The sequence below is a fragment of the Sminthopsis crassicaudata genome, chromosome 1, assembly GCF_048593235.1.
Source record: "Sminthopsis crassicaudata isolate SCR6 chromosome 1, ASM4859323v1, whole genome shotgun sequence".
Taxonomy (NCBI): domain Eukaryota; kingdom Metazoa; phylum Chordata; class Mammalia; order Dasyuromorphia; family Dasyuridae; genus Sminthopsis; species Sminthopsis crassicaudata.
The window spans coordinates 315,686,336-315,698,953 of record NC_133617.1 but is presented as its reverse complement, the minus strand read 5'-3'; the positions used below and the strand labels follow the sequence as shown (position 1 = coordinate 315,698,953).

At 32.0% G+C, this 12,618-nt stretch overlaps 1 long non-coding RNA gene across 1 annotated transcript in view; it reads left to right on the top strand.

The window, feature by feature from the left end:
- Positions 1–12,374, top strand: part of LOC141554137 (uncharacterized) — a 121,131-nt gene extending 108,757 nt beyond the window's left edge. The window contains exons 3-5 of the long non-coding RNA XR_012485783.1: positions 298–495; positions 11,414–11,593; positions 12,148–12,374. This is a non-coding gene — a long non-coding RNA (uncharacterized LOC141554137). The remainder of the gene's footprint in view (positions 1–297; positions 496–11,413; positions 11,594–12,147) is intronic.
- Positions 12,375–12,618: the final 244 nt, after the last annotated feature.

Genomic DNA, 12,618 nt, shown 5'->3' with positions numbered 1-12,618 from the left:
GTCCATACCATTAGTTCATTAGGGTATCCTTATGTAGTCATACCACAAATAAATAAATCTAATTTTTAATCATCTTAATTTACATCAAACCTATATTTTATTATCTGCAACATCTACCCATTTTTTGTTTATTTGTTTTCAGTTTGTGAACTCAGTTGGGGTTTTCTTGACAAAGGTACTGTAGTCATTTGCCATTCCCTTCTCCATTTTACACACAAGGAAACTGAGGCAAACATAATGAAGTATTGTTTCCTCTGAACATGTTTCTAATTTATCAATATTCTTCACTTTTTCTAGGAATGAATAAAAAACTTGGATGATGTCTGAAAAGAATAGAACACAAAGGGATTATCACTACTCTGTCCTTGGACCCACGTTGCTATTGACTCTTTTGACTTCTACTGCTAAATCACACTGAGCTTGGAGACCACCAGAACCACAAAACCTTTTCAGAAGAGATACTGCAATGTCCCTCTGCTGACTCATTTTGACCATGTAATGCATTAAAATAATAATTAATAATAATAATAATAATAATAATAATAATAATAATAATAATAATGAAAATCTTCAGGACTATTCTTTTGTTTTTTTTTTTTTTTGTTTTTTTTTTTAATTAATTAACTTTTTTTGCTGAGGCAATTGGGGTTGTGACTTGCCCAGGGCTGCACAGCTAGGAAGTGTTAATTGTGTGAGACTAGATTTGAACTCAGGTCTTCCTGACTTCAGAGCTGGTGCTCTATCCACTGTGCCACCTAGCGGCCCCCGGGCCTACTCTTAATAAATCTTATGAACTTCAGTGCTTTTATCCCCTCTTCCATTCCTGTTGTGAGGCAGATTTCATACCACTTCATTCAACAAGAAGTCATGTTTTACAATCCTTCTAGTTATATTGACAGATTTTTTTTTTTTTTGTCTCTGAAAATACTGGGATTTTCCTTCAACCATACAACTGAAACTTTTATCTGTATTTCTACTGAATTTACAGGCAAAATATTAACTTCATGAGAAGGATTATCTACTTTTCAATCTCTAATGTCTACATTTAGTGTAGTGCTTAGAACATAATAAATCCTTAATTAATGTTTTAATTGAATTAGGTATTCACAGGACTAAGTATATGGTTCTATAATCAAAAAGAAAGTGATTTAAAGAAGGACAGAAAAGCACAAAAAATTCAGTACTACAAGGAATTTGGTGGATTAGTAATATCATGAAAATAATAGAAGGGTACAGGAGACAGTACAATTGATTTAAAATCAGAGGACTGGGATTCAAATCTCACCTTTGCCATTTACTACATTTACAATGTTAGGCAAGTCACTCAACTTATGTAGGCCTCAGTTATATTATTTACAGAATGAAGATATTGGACTAGACACCTAGCAATCCTTCCCTCTATAAAGTTGTGGTTTTATGATGTCATAATTGTTGGAGCAGCTGTATCACATGGCATTCACCATCCTGTCTACATTTACACAGGATATTTTTTTTACCATGCATTGTAAAACTGGTCAGATAGCCTTATGAAATTTAATGCATTATCACCAGCATAAAATATTATTTGATTCACTTTTGTTTTATTTTTCCTCTTAACATTATCAAGGCCTCATTGATACCCTGATAGCATATTTGAAGCATACTCAATAAGCCACTGCCTCAGTCAATGTAAAAGAGAGTTAAATAACACCATATTTCCTCTCTACAACAATGTGATCATTAGAAATTGGAATTTCTATGTTGAGGAAAACTTAACTATATTTTCTTACTCCCCTATTAACTTATGTTTTTAAATTATGTTATACTTTTGCCATCCCAATATTAATGATTATACCCTAATCTAAAAAGACCAAGAAAGTCTTTAGTTTATTCTCAGACTTTATCAACATATTCAAAATGAAGATATAAAGTCAGTTCAATTATTGAGACAATTCAGATTAAAATATTTATCACCTAGCTATTTCAAGTTAAAATGTGGTTATTTTAAGCTAAAATGGACAGCTCTATTAGTTCCCCATTGTTCTTGTGAAGTCACAATTCTCAGACTTCCTAAAGGGAGGGGGGAAAACCAGGAAGAACATTCAGACCAGCAAACTAACATCTGTGAGAACCATAACAAATAAATTATTTGTTTCACCCACCACAACCTGGTGTCTCAAAGCTGTTTATGAGAAGCAGTGAATTTGATTCAATTACAGGAATGAGAATGTAACCAGACACATTCTGTTCCCTGGCAGTTTCTAGTATGCACCAGTTCACTTTTACAGCTGGGGATATGATTGCACATTCAGCCTGTACCTATTTTGAGTCATATTTATTTATTCCACTCTTCCTCTGAAGAGAGTGCCTGAAGTATTGAAAAATTGCCCACATATATCACCACAGAGATGTCTGATCTGCTAACCCAGATGAATTTAATTCTAACTTTTAGATTAATTTTGTTTTACTAAGTTATTTTAAGGTAAGGCTGAAATTTATTTTTTTTTCTTAAACTAAAGGTGAATTGTTGAATTAATATTCTTCCTACTATTCATATACACATATATTTATAGAGAAAACAATACAGGATATATTAAAAAGCATTTTAAGCATTATAGAAGGGATGTAATACAAAGAATGCTCCAAAAAGGGCTATAAGAATTTATGAAATGATCCAGAAAGTCTAGTGAGGTCAGTGAACTTTGAGGAAACCCTAAATATGAGATTGGTGAACTTTGAGGAAACTCTAAATATGGGGTAAGACAAAAATGCTGATCTAGTAAACAAATTGAGAAGAAAAAGCAAAACAGCTGGGCAGGAAATAAAGAAAAAGCCATAAGTATACTTTCATTTGATTTTTTTTTCTTTCTGGCTACTAAGAAGTTCTAAAGATTTTTCCAAGTCTTTGACGTTTTGCATTTTGATCACTTACCAGTACAAAATTGCTTTGTTTTTTAGTACAACTCCCATTCCTAATCACTTTGACCAATCTTACTGCTTTTCTTTTTATACCTTATTTTGATGAACATCTGGGAATTTGATATAGATTCCTAAATGTAATTCTACAGTCTTTTATGGAGAAGCATACACATATGACACACATATGCATATACAATTTACATGTACATATATGTGTGTAAATATATTCTATGTATGTATACATGTGGATGTGTATATATGTATGTATGAGTATGTATGTGTGTATGTAAGTTTTCCTATTCTTCCATTACTATCTCTTTCATTTTCAACCCTGAATAATGTAGGGATGATTTTACTTAGTTGGATACCTTGCCAAACTTTTTTTTTCCCAAACTAATTTTATGATCCATTATTTCTCCATAATTTGTGAGATAATACTGCTAACAATTATTTATATTTCTTCTTCATAAGATTTAATAAATGAGTTTATATCCCAAAATAGTATTCCTTCTGTCATCTATCTCTCACTATATGGAAAGTCAAATGTATGCTAAATATAATTTTCAGGATCCTTTGGCCATTAAACAAATTAAAAACAAAGTATTGCCCTTGGTCCTGTATGACCCTTCTTAATTCTACAATAGTTCTGGTTGGGGTTATGGTAAAGAGCATAAAGTTGCATTTTTTAACCATCAATAAACTTCAGTTTTGCTATTGGTACTGTAAATATGAGATCCCTGACATAAATCTTGAAGAGTAAAGAAGAAAATTTGGCTAAATATATAGGTGACATGCATTTCTTGAAGTGACAAAGAATGGAACTAACAGACTGAATTTCATCTTATACTTAAAGACAGGAAGCAACACAAATTTTTTCCTAAATATGATCATTATATGCTGTACTAACAATAATATTTACAAAAATACTAAGGTGAAAGCAATTACAATTTATGAACCAAATTTGGCTACTGAGGAGAAAGGAAAGTGATCTAGTTCTTTATTATTTATAATGCAGGATCTGAAACTGGATTTGAACTCAGGTCCTCCTAATTTCAGGACTAGTGCTCTATTCATTGCATTACCTTTTTTATGCAGCATTTTTCAGCAATTTCACAATTCCACTCCTAAAACACTGAATGTGAAAATCTGGCCTCAGATACTTAACACTTCTAGCTGTGTGACCCTGGGCAAGTCACTTAACCCCAATTGCCTCAGCAAAAAGAAAAAAAAGAAAAGAAAGAAAGAAAATACTATCTTTTTTGCGTGACTAGAGGCATTCAGAACTTCATGTTTTTTGATGTTCAGGTGCCTTCACATTTTATAATATTCAGTTTCTGATGTATATATAGTTCCTGTTTAAAAAAACAAACAAACAAAAAAAACAACTTACAATGAATTGACCATATGACACAATTGTCCAAAAGAATCTAGTGGCATGGGGCAGCTAGATGGCACAGTGGATTGAGCCCTAGCCCCTCAGGAGGACCTGAGTTCAAATCTGGCCTCAGACACTTAACATTCCTAGCTGTGTGACCCTGGGCAAGTCACTTAGCCCCAATTCCCTCAGGGGAAAAAAAAAAAAAAAGAGGAAAAAACCTGAATGTCCAAATTCTTTAATCAAACATTTAAGAAACATTAAACACCATTTGGATCCAAATTTTTCCAATCTTAAAGTCCATCATTCCTTACTTAATATGCTGTAGTCTAGCCAAATCTTATGACTTGTTATCTATAGAGCATGCCTTCTATTGGGAAAGTATAATATGTAACAAATGAATACTTCAAATACTCAAATGCATCTATATTTTTACTGCTGCAGGTACTCCCTCATTGGAGTATATCACAATTCTACATCTGATTATCTTTCTTGGTTCTTCCTTATGTTTACTACTACAAATATTTAGTATTCCAAGTGAACAAAATAGTAATCAATTGATTAGTGCTTTCACTTATCATATAATTAGACCTTTTTTAAAAATACATATCTTTGATGTGAGATTCTCTCACATCAGCTCTTCATAATTCTTTTTTATTCATTTCTTGTAATATGAATATACTTGATAATGAGTCTTTTTCATGGAACTCTGAGTGATGTTTATTTTTAATTCTTTATAGGCTGTGATATGTCATCAGTCATAGCCAAACATTGATACCAATAACATACAAATAGTACAATTCAGGCTCAATTCATTATGCATTTACATCTAAAAATGGAGAGACAGAAAGAAAGACAGAAACAAAGGCTGAGAAACAGGCAAACAGAAAAAGAACAAGAGCCAAAAACCAAGACAGAGAGAGGGAAAGCAAATGAGAAGAAGAGGAAAAGAGAGAGGTGGGAGAGAAGATGAAGGGAAGACAGAGAACATATCTTGGAAAATAATCAAGTATTATCCAGAAACTCTAATGATATTAATAGCTAATTGTAATTACATTGAATCTCTACTATATAAGGAGATAGGCTTTACTCTTTCTTAGATCCCATTCCTTTCAAACTGAATAAACAACTACTGAAGAAACTCCTTAAATTTGGCTCATCAGTTTCTGTCTCAGCTGATGTAAATTTCATTAGGCCAGGCTCTGAGGTACACCATCTTTCTTAAATCTGCTACAGGAAAATGTAGAATTTGTTCTGCAAGACTCAGGAACATGGGAGAGAAATCAACAGGTTTAACCTCTTCAGCTTTATATGCTTTGTTCCTTCAAGGGACTAATTGTCACCTTGATTGTACTTATCTTCTTGGCTTCTAGCATATGTAGTACTATTTTTCCATTTGGCTATCAGTCAATTAGCCAATTGAGTATTTTCAGTGTACCACGAAATGTGTTATATGTTAAAGGTAATAAATAAACAAATAAATAAATACATAACATAGATTTTAAAAGATCCTGCCCTCAAGGAAGTTACAATATAACATGGGGATAAAACATGAAAATAATTGTTTACCAATAGACATATAAAGGATAAATTGGAAATAAATTCAGAGGGATGACACCATGATTAAAAGGACTAAGAAAGGCATCTTCCAGAATCTTGATCTTTATCTAAGAGTCAAGGGAAAATGAGGAATCCAGGAGGTAGATATGAAGGAGAGACATCAAATCACAGAGGACAACCAGCAAAAATAATTGACATCAGGAGATGTTGAGTCCTTGTAAGAAACAACAAGAAAGCCAGTGTTGCTGGATAAGAGTAAAATGCCACAAGGAAGATATAAGATCTAAAAATCTAAAAGCAGACATATTTCAAAGGCATTTAAAATACAAACAGAGGATTTTATAATTGATCCTCAAGGTAAAAGGCAGGTAAAGTAAGAGATAAGAGTAGAATGTATCTAAGTGATATAAGATAGAAGAAGGGGAAAAGGTAAAACTCTCAATAATTCTTTCAAAGAAATATGGAACAAGATGCTTAACTGAGAAGATGAGGTATAGGCCGTTTTAACAAAACTTGAGAATAATAAAAGCTTAGGAAAAGGCTCTATATTAACAACATAACCAAAGGAAAGGTTTTCTTTTTCATCACCAAAGATTTTACCTACCTAGATCCCCTACCTAAATTTCTGGTTTCTTTCACACGTTCACCAATCTTTTCTCTATCTTTTGATCCTGTGCCTCCTCAAAAAACAACTTTGTTCCTTACCACTGTCTCCTTTGATTTGTCCTCCCTTTAATTTTCACCTCCTTCCTAAACTCATCCCCTTCCCCTTTATCTTCCTTGTTGAGTGAGAGTTATTAAAATACCCAATTCAGTATGCATATATATTCTTCCCTCTATGAACCAATTCCAATGAAAATGAGGTTCAGACATTGGCTGCTCCCTGCCCTGTCCTCTCTACTGTAAAAGTTCTTCCTTGCATACTTCTTTCTTGTGAGAGGATTCCCCTCTTCTATCTCTCCACTTTTTTCCCAGTGCAACTCTTTCTCATCTTTTTTTTTTTTTTTTGAGATAATTCCAAGAAGATAAAATCACACCTATGCCTTCTATGTAACTTCTTGTAATTGCCCTAATAATGATAAAAATTTTTTGGAATTTAAATAGTTTAACATGATTGAATCCTTTATGGTTATTATTTCCTACTTAACCTTTTTCTACTTCTCTTAAGTCTTGTGTTTGAATTCAGTTTGAATATTCAGTTTTGGTCTTTTCATCAAGAATGCTTGGAAGTCCTCTATTTCACTAAATAGTCATTTCCCCCTAAAAGCTTATTCTCTATTATTCTAGTTCCTTCTAAAATATGATAGTCCACGAATTTAGCTCATTTAAAATGGAAACTACTAAAACTTTTGTGATCCTGACTGTGGTTCCACACTAGAAAGAATCTAGATGCTTCCAATATTTTCTCTTTAATTTGTCTGAAATTTGGATATAATTTTTCTGTCTTTCATGAAGTGATCAGTGAATTTTTAATTTCTATTTTAGCCACTGGTTCTTGAATGTCAGGACAGTTTTCCTTCATAATTGCTTGAAATATGTCATAAGGCTCTTTTTTATTTTTGATTTATAATTGATTTTTTATCATTGATTTTTAAAATTGATTCTGACAATCTGATTGATAGTTCCAATAATTCTTAAGTTATGTCTCATTAATATGTTTTCTAGGACAGTTGTTTTTCCAATAAAGTAGTTCATATTTTATTTTATTTTTTAATTTATTTTTGTTTTGGTTTATTGTTTGCTGATATTCCATGTAGTCATTAGCTACCTCTTGTCAAATTCTAATTTTAAGAATTTTTTTTTTTTTAGTAAGCTTTTGTACCTCTTTTTTGATTTGGCAAATTCTGCTTTTAAAAGAACTCTTTTCTTCAGCAAACATTTTTGCCTCTTTTATGAAACTGTTAATTTTCTCTTCCTAATTTTCTTGTATTATGCTCATGTACTTAATCAAATTTTTCCTCTACCATTTAGTCTTTTAACTTTTCCAGGAATTTTTATTGAGCTTGTTTCTAATTAACATTTTTCTTTAAGACTTTGATTATAACCATTCTCAAATTATTGTCTTCTGAGTTTGTGTTTTGGTCTTCCTAGCCACTGTAGTAGCATTTTATAGTCAAGTTCTTTGTTGTTGTTGGTCGTTTGCACATTTTTTCTAACCTGCTTTTTTTTTTTCTTTGAACTTTTTTCTTTAAACTATGCTCACCTGGAAGTGGGGAGTACTGTCACAAGTTTTAGACTTTCATACTATTCTTTTCTGCTTAGTTATGGAGCTCTATAAGTTTTGCTGCTGCCAAGGTATTGTGATTCAGAAAAAAAAAAAAAAAAAAAAAAAAGAAAGAAAGGTATGGTCATTGTTCACCTATTCTATATTCTTGTATCTTCACATAACAAGGGCTTCCCTGCTTCCTTGCAGCAACAAGCATTAGCACACTTTTGGCCCTGGAATTATAACCAGGATTCCTACTCTTTGGTAGCCATCTTGCTAGCACTACTCTTTACCTTGAACTGCCAACAGAGCCCTTGCTCCCTTATGACCAGTCATAAGTGCTCCTCTTTACTATGGAATGTGATCCAAAAATCTTTATAGGCAATAGAGTTGTCAGTCATAGCCAGTTTCATCCACTACAAGCAATGAGACCTAACTAAGATCTTTCTGGCCAATTGTCTATTACCATCTCTTGGCTGAGAATTTCAGAGGCTACTCCTGGAAATGTTTTTGAGCCAACTGTGTGCAATCTGGACAGATTTTCACCCCAGTGTTTTTTTTAACCTTTCCTGTCATCTTCCAAATGTTCTTAGGCAGAAAACAATATCTCATCCTGTTCTTTGGTTGGCTAAGTTGCTTCAGTATTTGATTTGAGTTATTACTTTAAAGTTGTTTGAAGAGGAATGTTAGAAGTTTAGTTGTTTCTATTAATCTATCACCTCAACTCAATTCACCCTTTTCAGAAATCTCAAAGGACAGAAGTACTCTTTTCTTAAACTCATTTCTATCTTACTTTATTTATTTATTTATTTATTTTTGCTTAAAACTTCTTACTATTTGTTCATTCAGGATCTTTTCATGATTTATAATATAGTTGTCTCTTTTAGTTATTTTTCAGACATATGGAATTCTTCAGACCACCAACTTGTCTTTTTCTGACTTTTATTGTCTTTTTAAGGTATTAGGACATCCCATTTATTTTTTTATACTAAACAAGAAGGTAAATCTCCCCTTTCTCATTCATTTATAATTATTAGAGAGTATTAACACCTTATGGATTATTGAACAGTAAATATTTTATCCCCATTTTTTATTCCAACCACTCAAAAGTTCATAGTTTAGAAATAAAAATGATCTTATAGGTCAAAAAGTCCAACCATCTTTCTTTATAAGTCCAAGAAAGGTTAAATGACTTTCCTGAATGACACAAAGAATATGAACTCAGATTTTTTAAAATTCCAAGCCAGGGTTTTATCCTCTATCACACTTCACTTTTATAAAAATTTCCCCCTTTCATGCTGCTCATATCTTTCCCTACTTTTTTAACATCTTTAGTAGAATTTGAGTTTGCTGTTTTTAATGATTTCTAGCATTTCATGACCCCCTTTAGTGTTTTCTTGGCAAAGATATGAGAATAGTCTATCATTTCCTTTTTCAAATCATTTTATGCTTGAGGAAACTGAGATAAACAAGATTAAGTGATTTGCCTAGAACCACACAGATAGTAAGTAAATTTGAAGTCAGAATGATGAGTCTTCCTATCTCCAGGACTAGAACACTATTCACTGGGCCACTAGGTGCCCAGAATTCCAGGTGATTAATATAATAATTTCTCAAACATAAATAAAAAGTGATTGACCATTCTCATTGGTTGTCAGCCCTTAGCCTATTTAACTCATTCCTATATCTAATCTAATAATTCTCAGTTTTAGGGCAATTACAATCTCATTAACTACAAAAATATCAACCTGTCTTAATTAATCACCTAAGAATAGAGTCTGCAGAATAATGAAAACTGTTAGATGAATGAGATTCATATAGTACTATTTATTTAATAAAACTTGAGAAGTCTTTTTCCCTAAGAAATAAGTTAATTTTCTAGATATGGAAAATCTAATGTTTTAGTTTTAAATAAATATCTAAATTACTGACTATACAATTTATTAGCAATGTAACAAAGAATGAAAGAAAGACTTTTGTAATTATCTATTGGGTTTTATAATTTAGAAAATTCACAATCATCTCTAGCCATCAATAACAAATGAGATGCTTTATCTTTATCTTTGAAAGCACAGTCTTTCACAACTAGGTTCATACCAAATAAAATATTTCCTCAAGAAGTCCTTTCATCCTTTCTTCAAGATAAATGTTAGAAAAGCTTCATAAATAAAATTGTTTTCATGGACTTACTTCCTTCTGTTTGATCTTATACTCTTTAATCTAGGAAGCAAATTAGTATCTTCATTTTCTCTCAAGTCATCTTTCTCAACATTCTATATAAATGAGTTCCTTATAGAAATGAAGACATTTAAAATTTTCCAATCTGTTATTTTCACTGTGTTCCAATTGACTCTTAAAGATTTAGAAACAATATATTTTTGTGAGCACTTATTGAGAGAAGTGTTATTTCTATGGTATTTGGGAATGGGGTGGGAATAGGAGGAGGAATTGGGAATCCAAATCTACTAATTCTTTGTATAGAAGTCCTTACTTGGAAACTTTTTCTACTGATACAAATTGATGCCTGTGTATATATAGTCACAGGGGATCATTGAGGTCTTTGAAAGGTTAAATATCTTATCTAGCTTCACATAACTCTTATGTATCTAAGGCAAAACATGATCTTCTTGACTCTAAGACCTCCATCTACTACATTAGAGATATCAAACATGCAACTTAGGCCTGTGACATATTCAAGTGCCTCTTGAATCATATTAAAATATAATTTGGAAATATTTAATAAAATAAATGAAAATATAATAGAGAATATAAACATATGTATAGTTGATAAGCAGTTAATAAGTCAGTATGAAGCTTGAAGGGATGCTTATGTATAGTTTAATAGCCCCCATTTCTATCTGAATTTGATGCCACACACTACATCATGCTGTTTTTCATAGAAAAAACACAACAAATGATAAGTTAATTCTATGGGGAAAGCTATGGCGCCATGTACATTTTTAATTTTTTAAATAATATGTAGAATAACTTAGAGAAACAGCTTTATTTCTTTTTTACTTCCATTTTTTCTATTTGTTTTATTTATGACAGATAGAAATAGAATTAATATTTATATGCCTATATTATTAATATCAAAGGGGTTGTCAACATTTCTAATGGTTCCAAATATATGGAGGTGTAGTAGTAGAGTCCTTAATAATTCATCAAAATCATTGGTAGCAGCTTCTTGGGAACAACTTGAGTCATAATTAGCTCTACTGACAATGTTGCTCTTTAAATTACATATGAATAAAATGACTGGGGAAAGCTATGAATACTATGGATAGATTCTGCCATAATTTCCATTGCTGAGTTTTTGTGGTTGTTGTTGTTGTTGTTGTTGTTTGTTTTTGTTTTTGTTTTTGTTTTTTCAGGAATAATGAAGCACTCCCAGAGTTTGAAAAAGAACATAGGTATGGAAGAGCAATTGTGCTAAGGGGGAATGAACAAAAAGTGAAATGTTGGATTCCCTAAGAAAAGGTGTCTTTTACCATCATCATGAGTATTGGCTCAATACAACTGAGGAAGTGACTCTGGTTGATTTCTCTGGCATGGTAGGTACTTTATTGAATTTAATTAATCAAGGTCCAAATTTGGGTTCAAAAAGCAAAGAAATCAAAATTCCAGAGAAGGATATGGAAAAGTATAGACACAAAAATCAAATCTGTAGAGGAACTTGTAAAGGAGTCAAACAAGTTTAAAGTTAGATCTGGACCAATGATCTCAAGTCAAATCAAAGTCAGTAAGTTAAATAAGACCATGTGAGAAATTGGGTCAGAATTGGAAAGGGTCAATGCAGTAATCCTGCAGCTTGGGCTTTATTTAAGTATAACCAATGTGGATAAAATAAGACTAAGCAGTCAATCAATTATACTGACTTTTTAGTGTACTATCCATACTTACTATCTTTAATTATTCTTATTTTGATGTCCAAAGATACACAGTAGTTTTTCTTCCCAAAGAAATAATTTGAGTCTTGAAGACAAAGTAAGAAAGGGAATCATCTTCAAATTTAGTTCTCAATCGATGAATTCAGACAATTTTTGCTATCCACATTTGAAGTCTGCTCTGATAAATGACTTATTTTTAATCTTTTATCTTGAACCAGCAGGCAACAATGACATACCTGGACAATCAAGCAACATCTTCTTGAGTGACAATCAGAAAACAAAAGAAAAACGGGAAGGACTAATAGAAGTCATTTCATGGAACTGATTTCAGTTGGCCCTGAAATATTAACACCCCAGGAACTAGTTTCTTGCAAATTTTGCTTGGCTGGGGAAATTTCCTGTCATTTTCAAAGTCCTATAGATAATAAATTCAACTTTAAAAAAATCTCTTGTTCTGGTTCCCTTCCAACTGATGTTAGTATTAGTGTTTGCTAAGGGTATTATTTTGATTAAAAAATAATATTCAAGTAATGGCTGGCTAAGTGGATTGCTTTGCTTAAGGGCTGCAGTTGATATTAGAGCTAATAGCGTGATGGTTTTGTCATTAATTCTGAGATGAAGCTCTCATTGAGTTTCCTTGATATATGAATGCCAGTAGGGAATTTTATTATGCAGACTCTGTTCCTAGT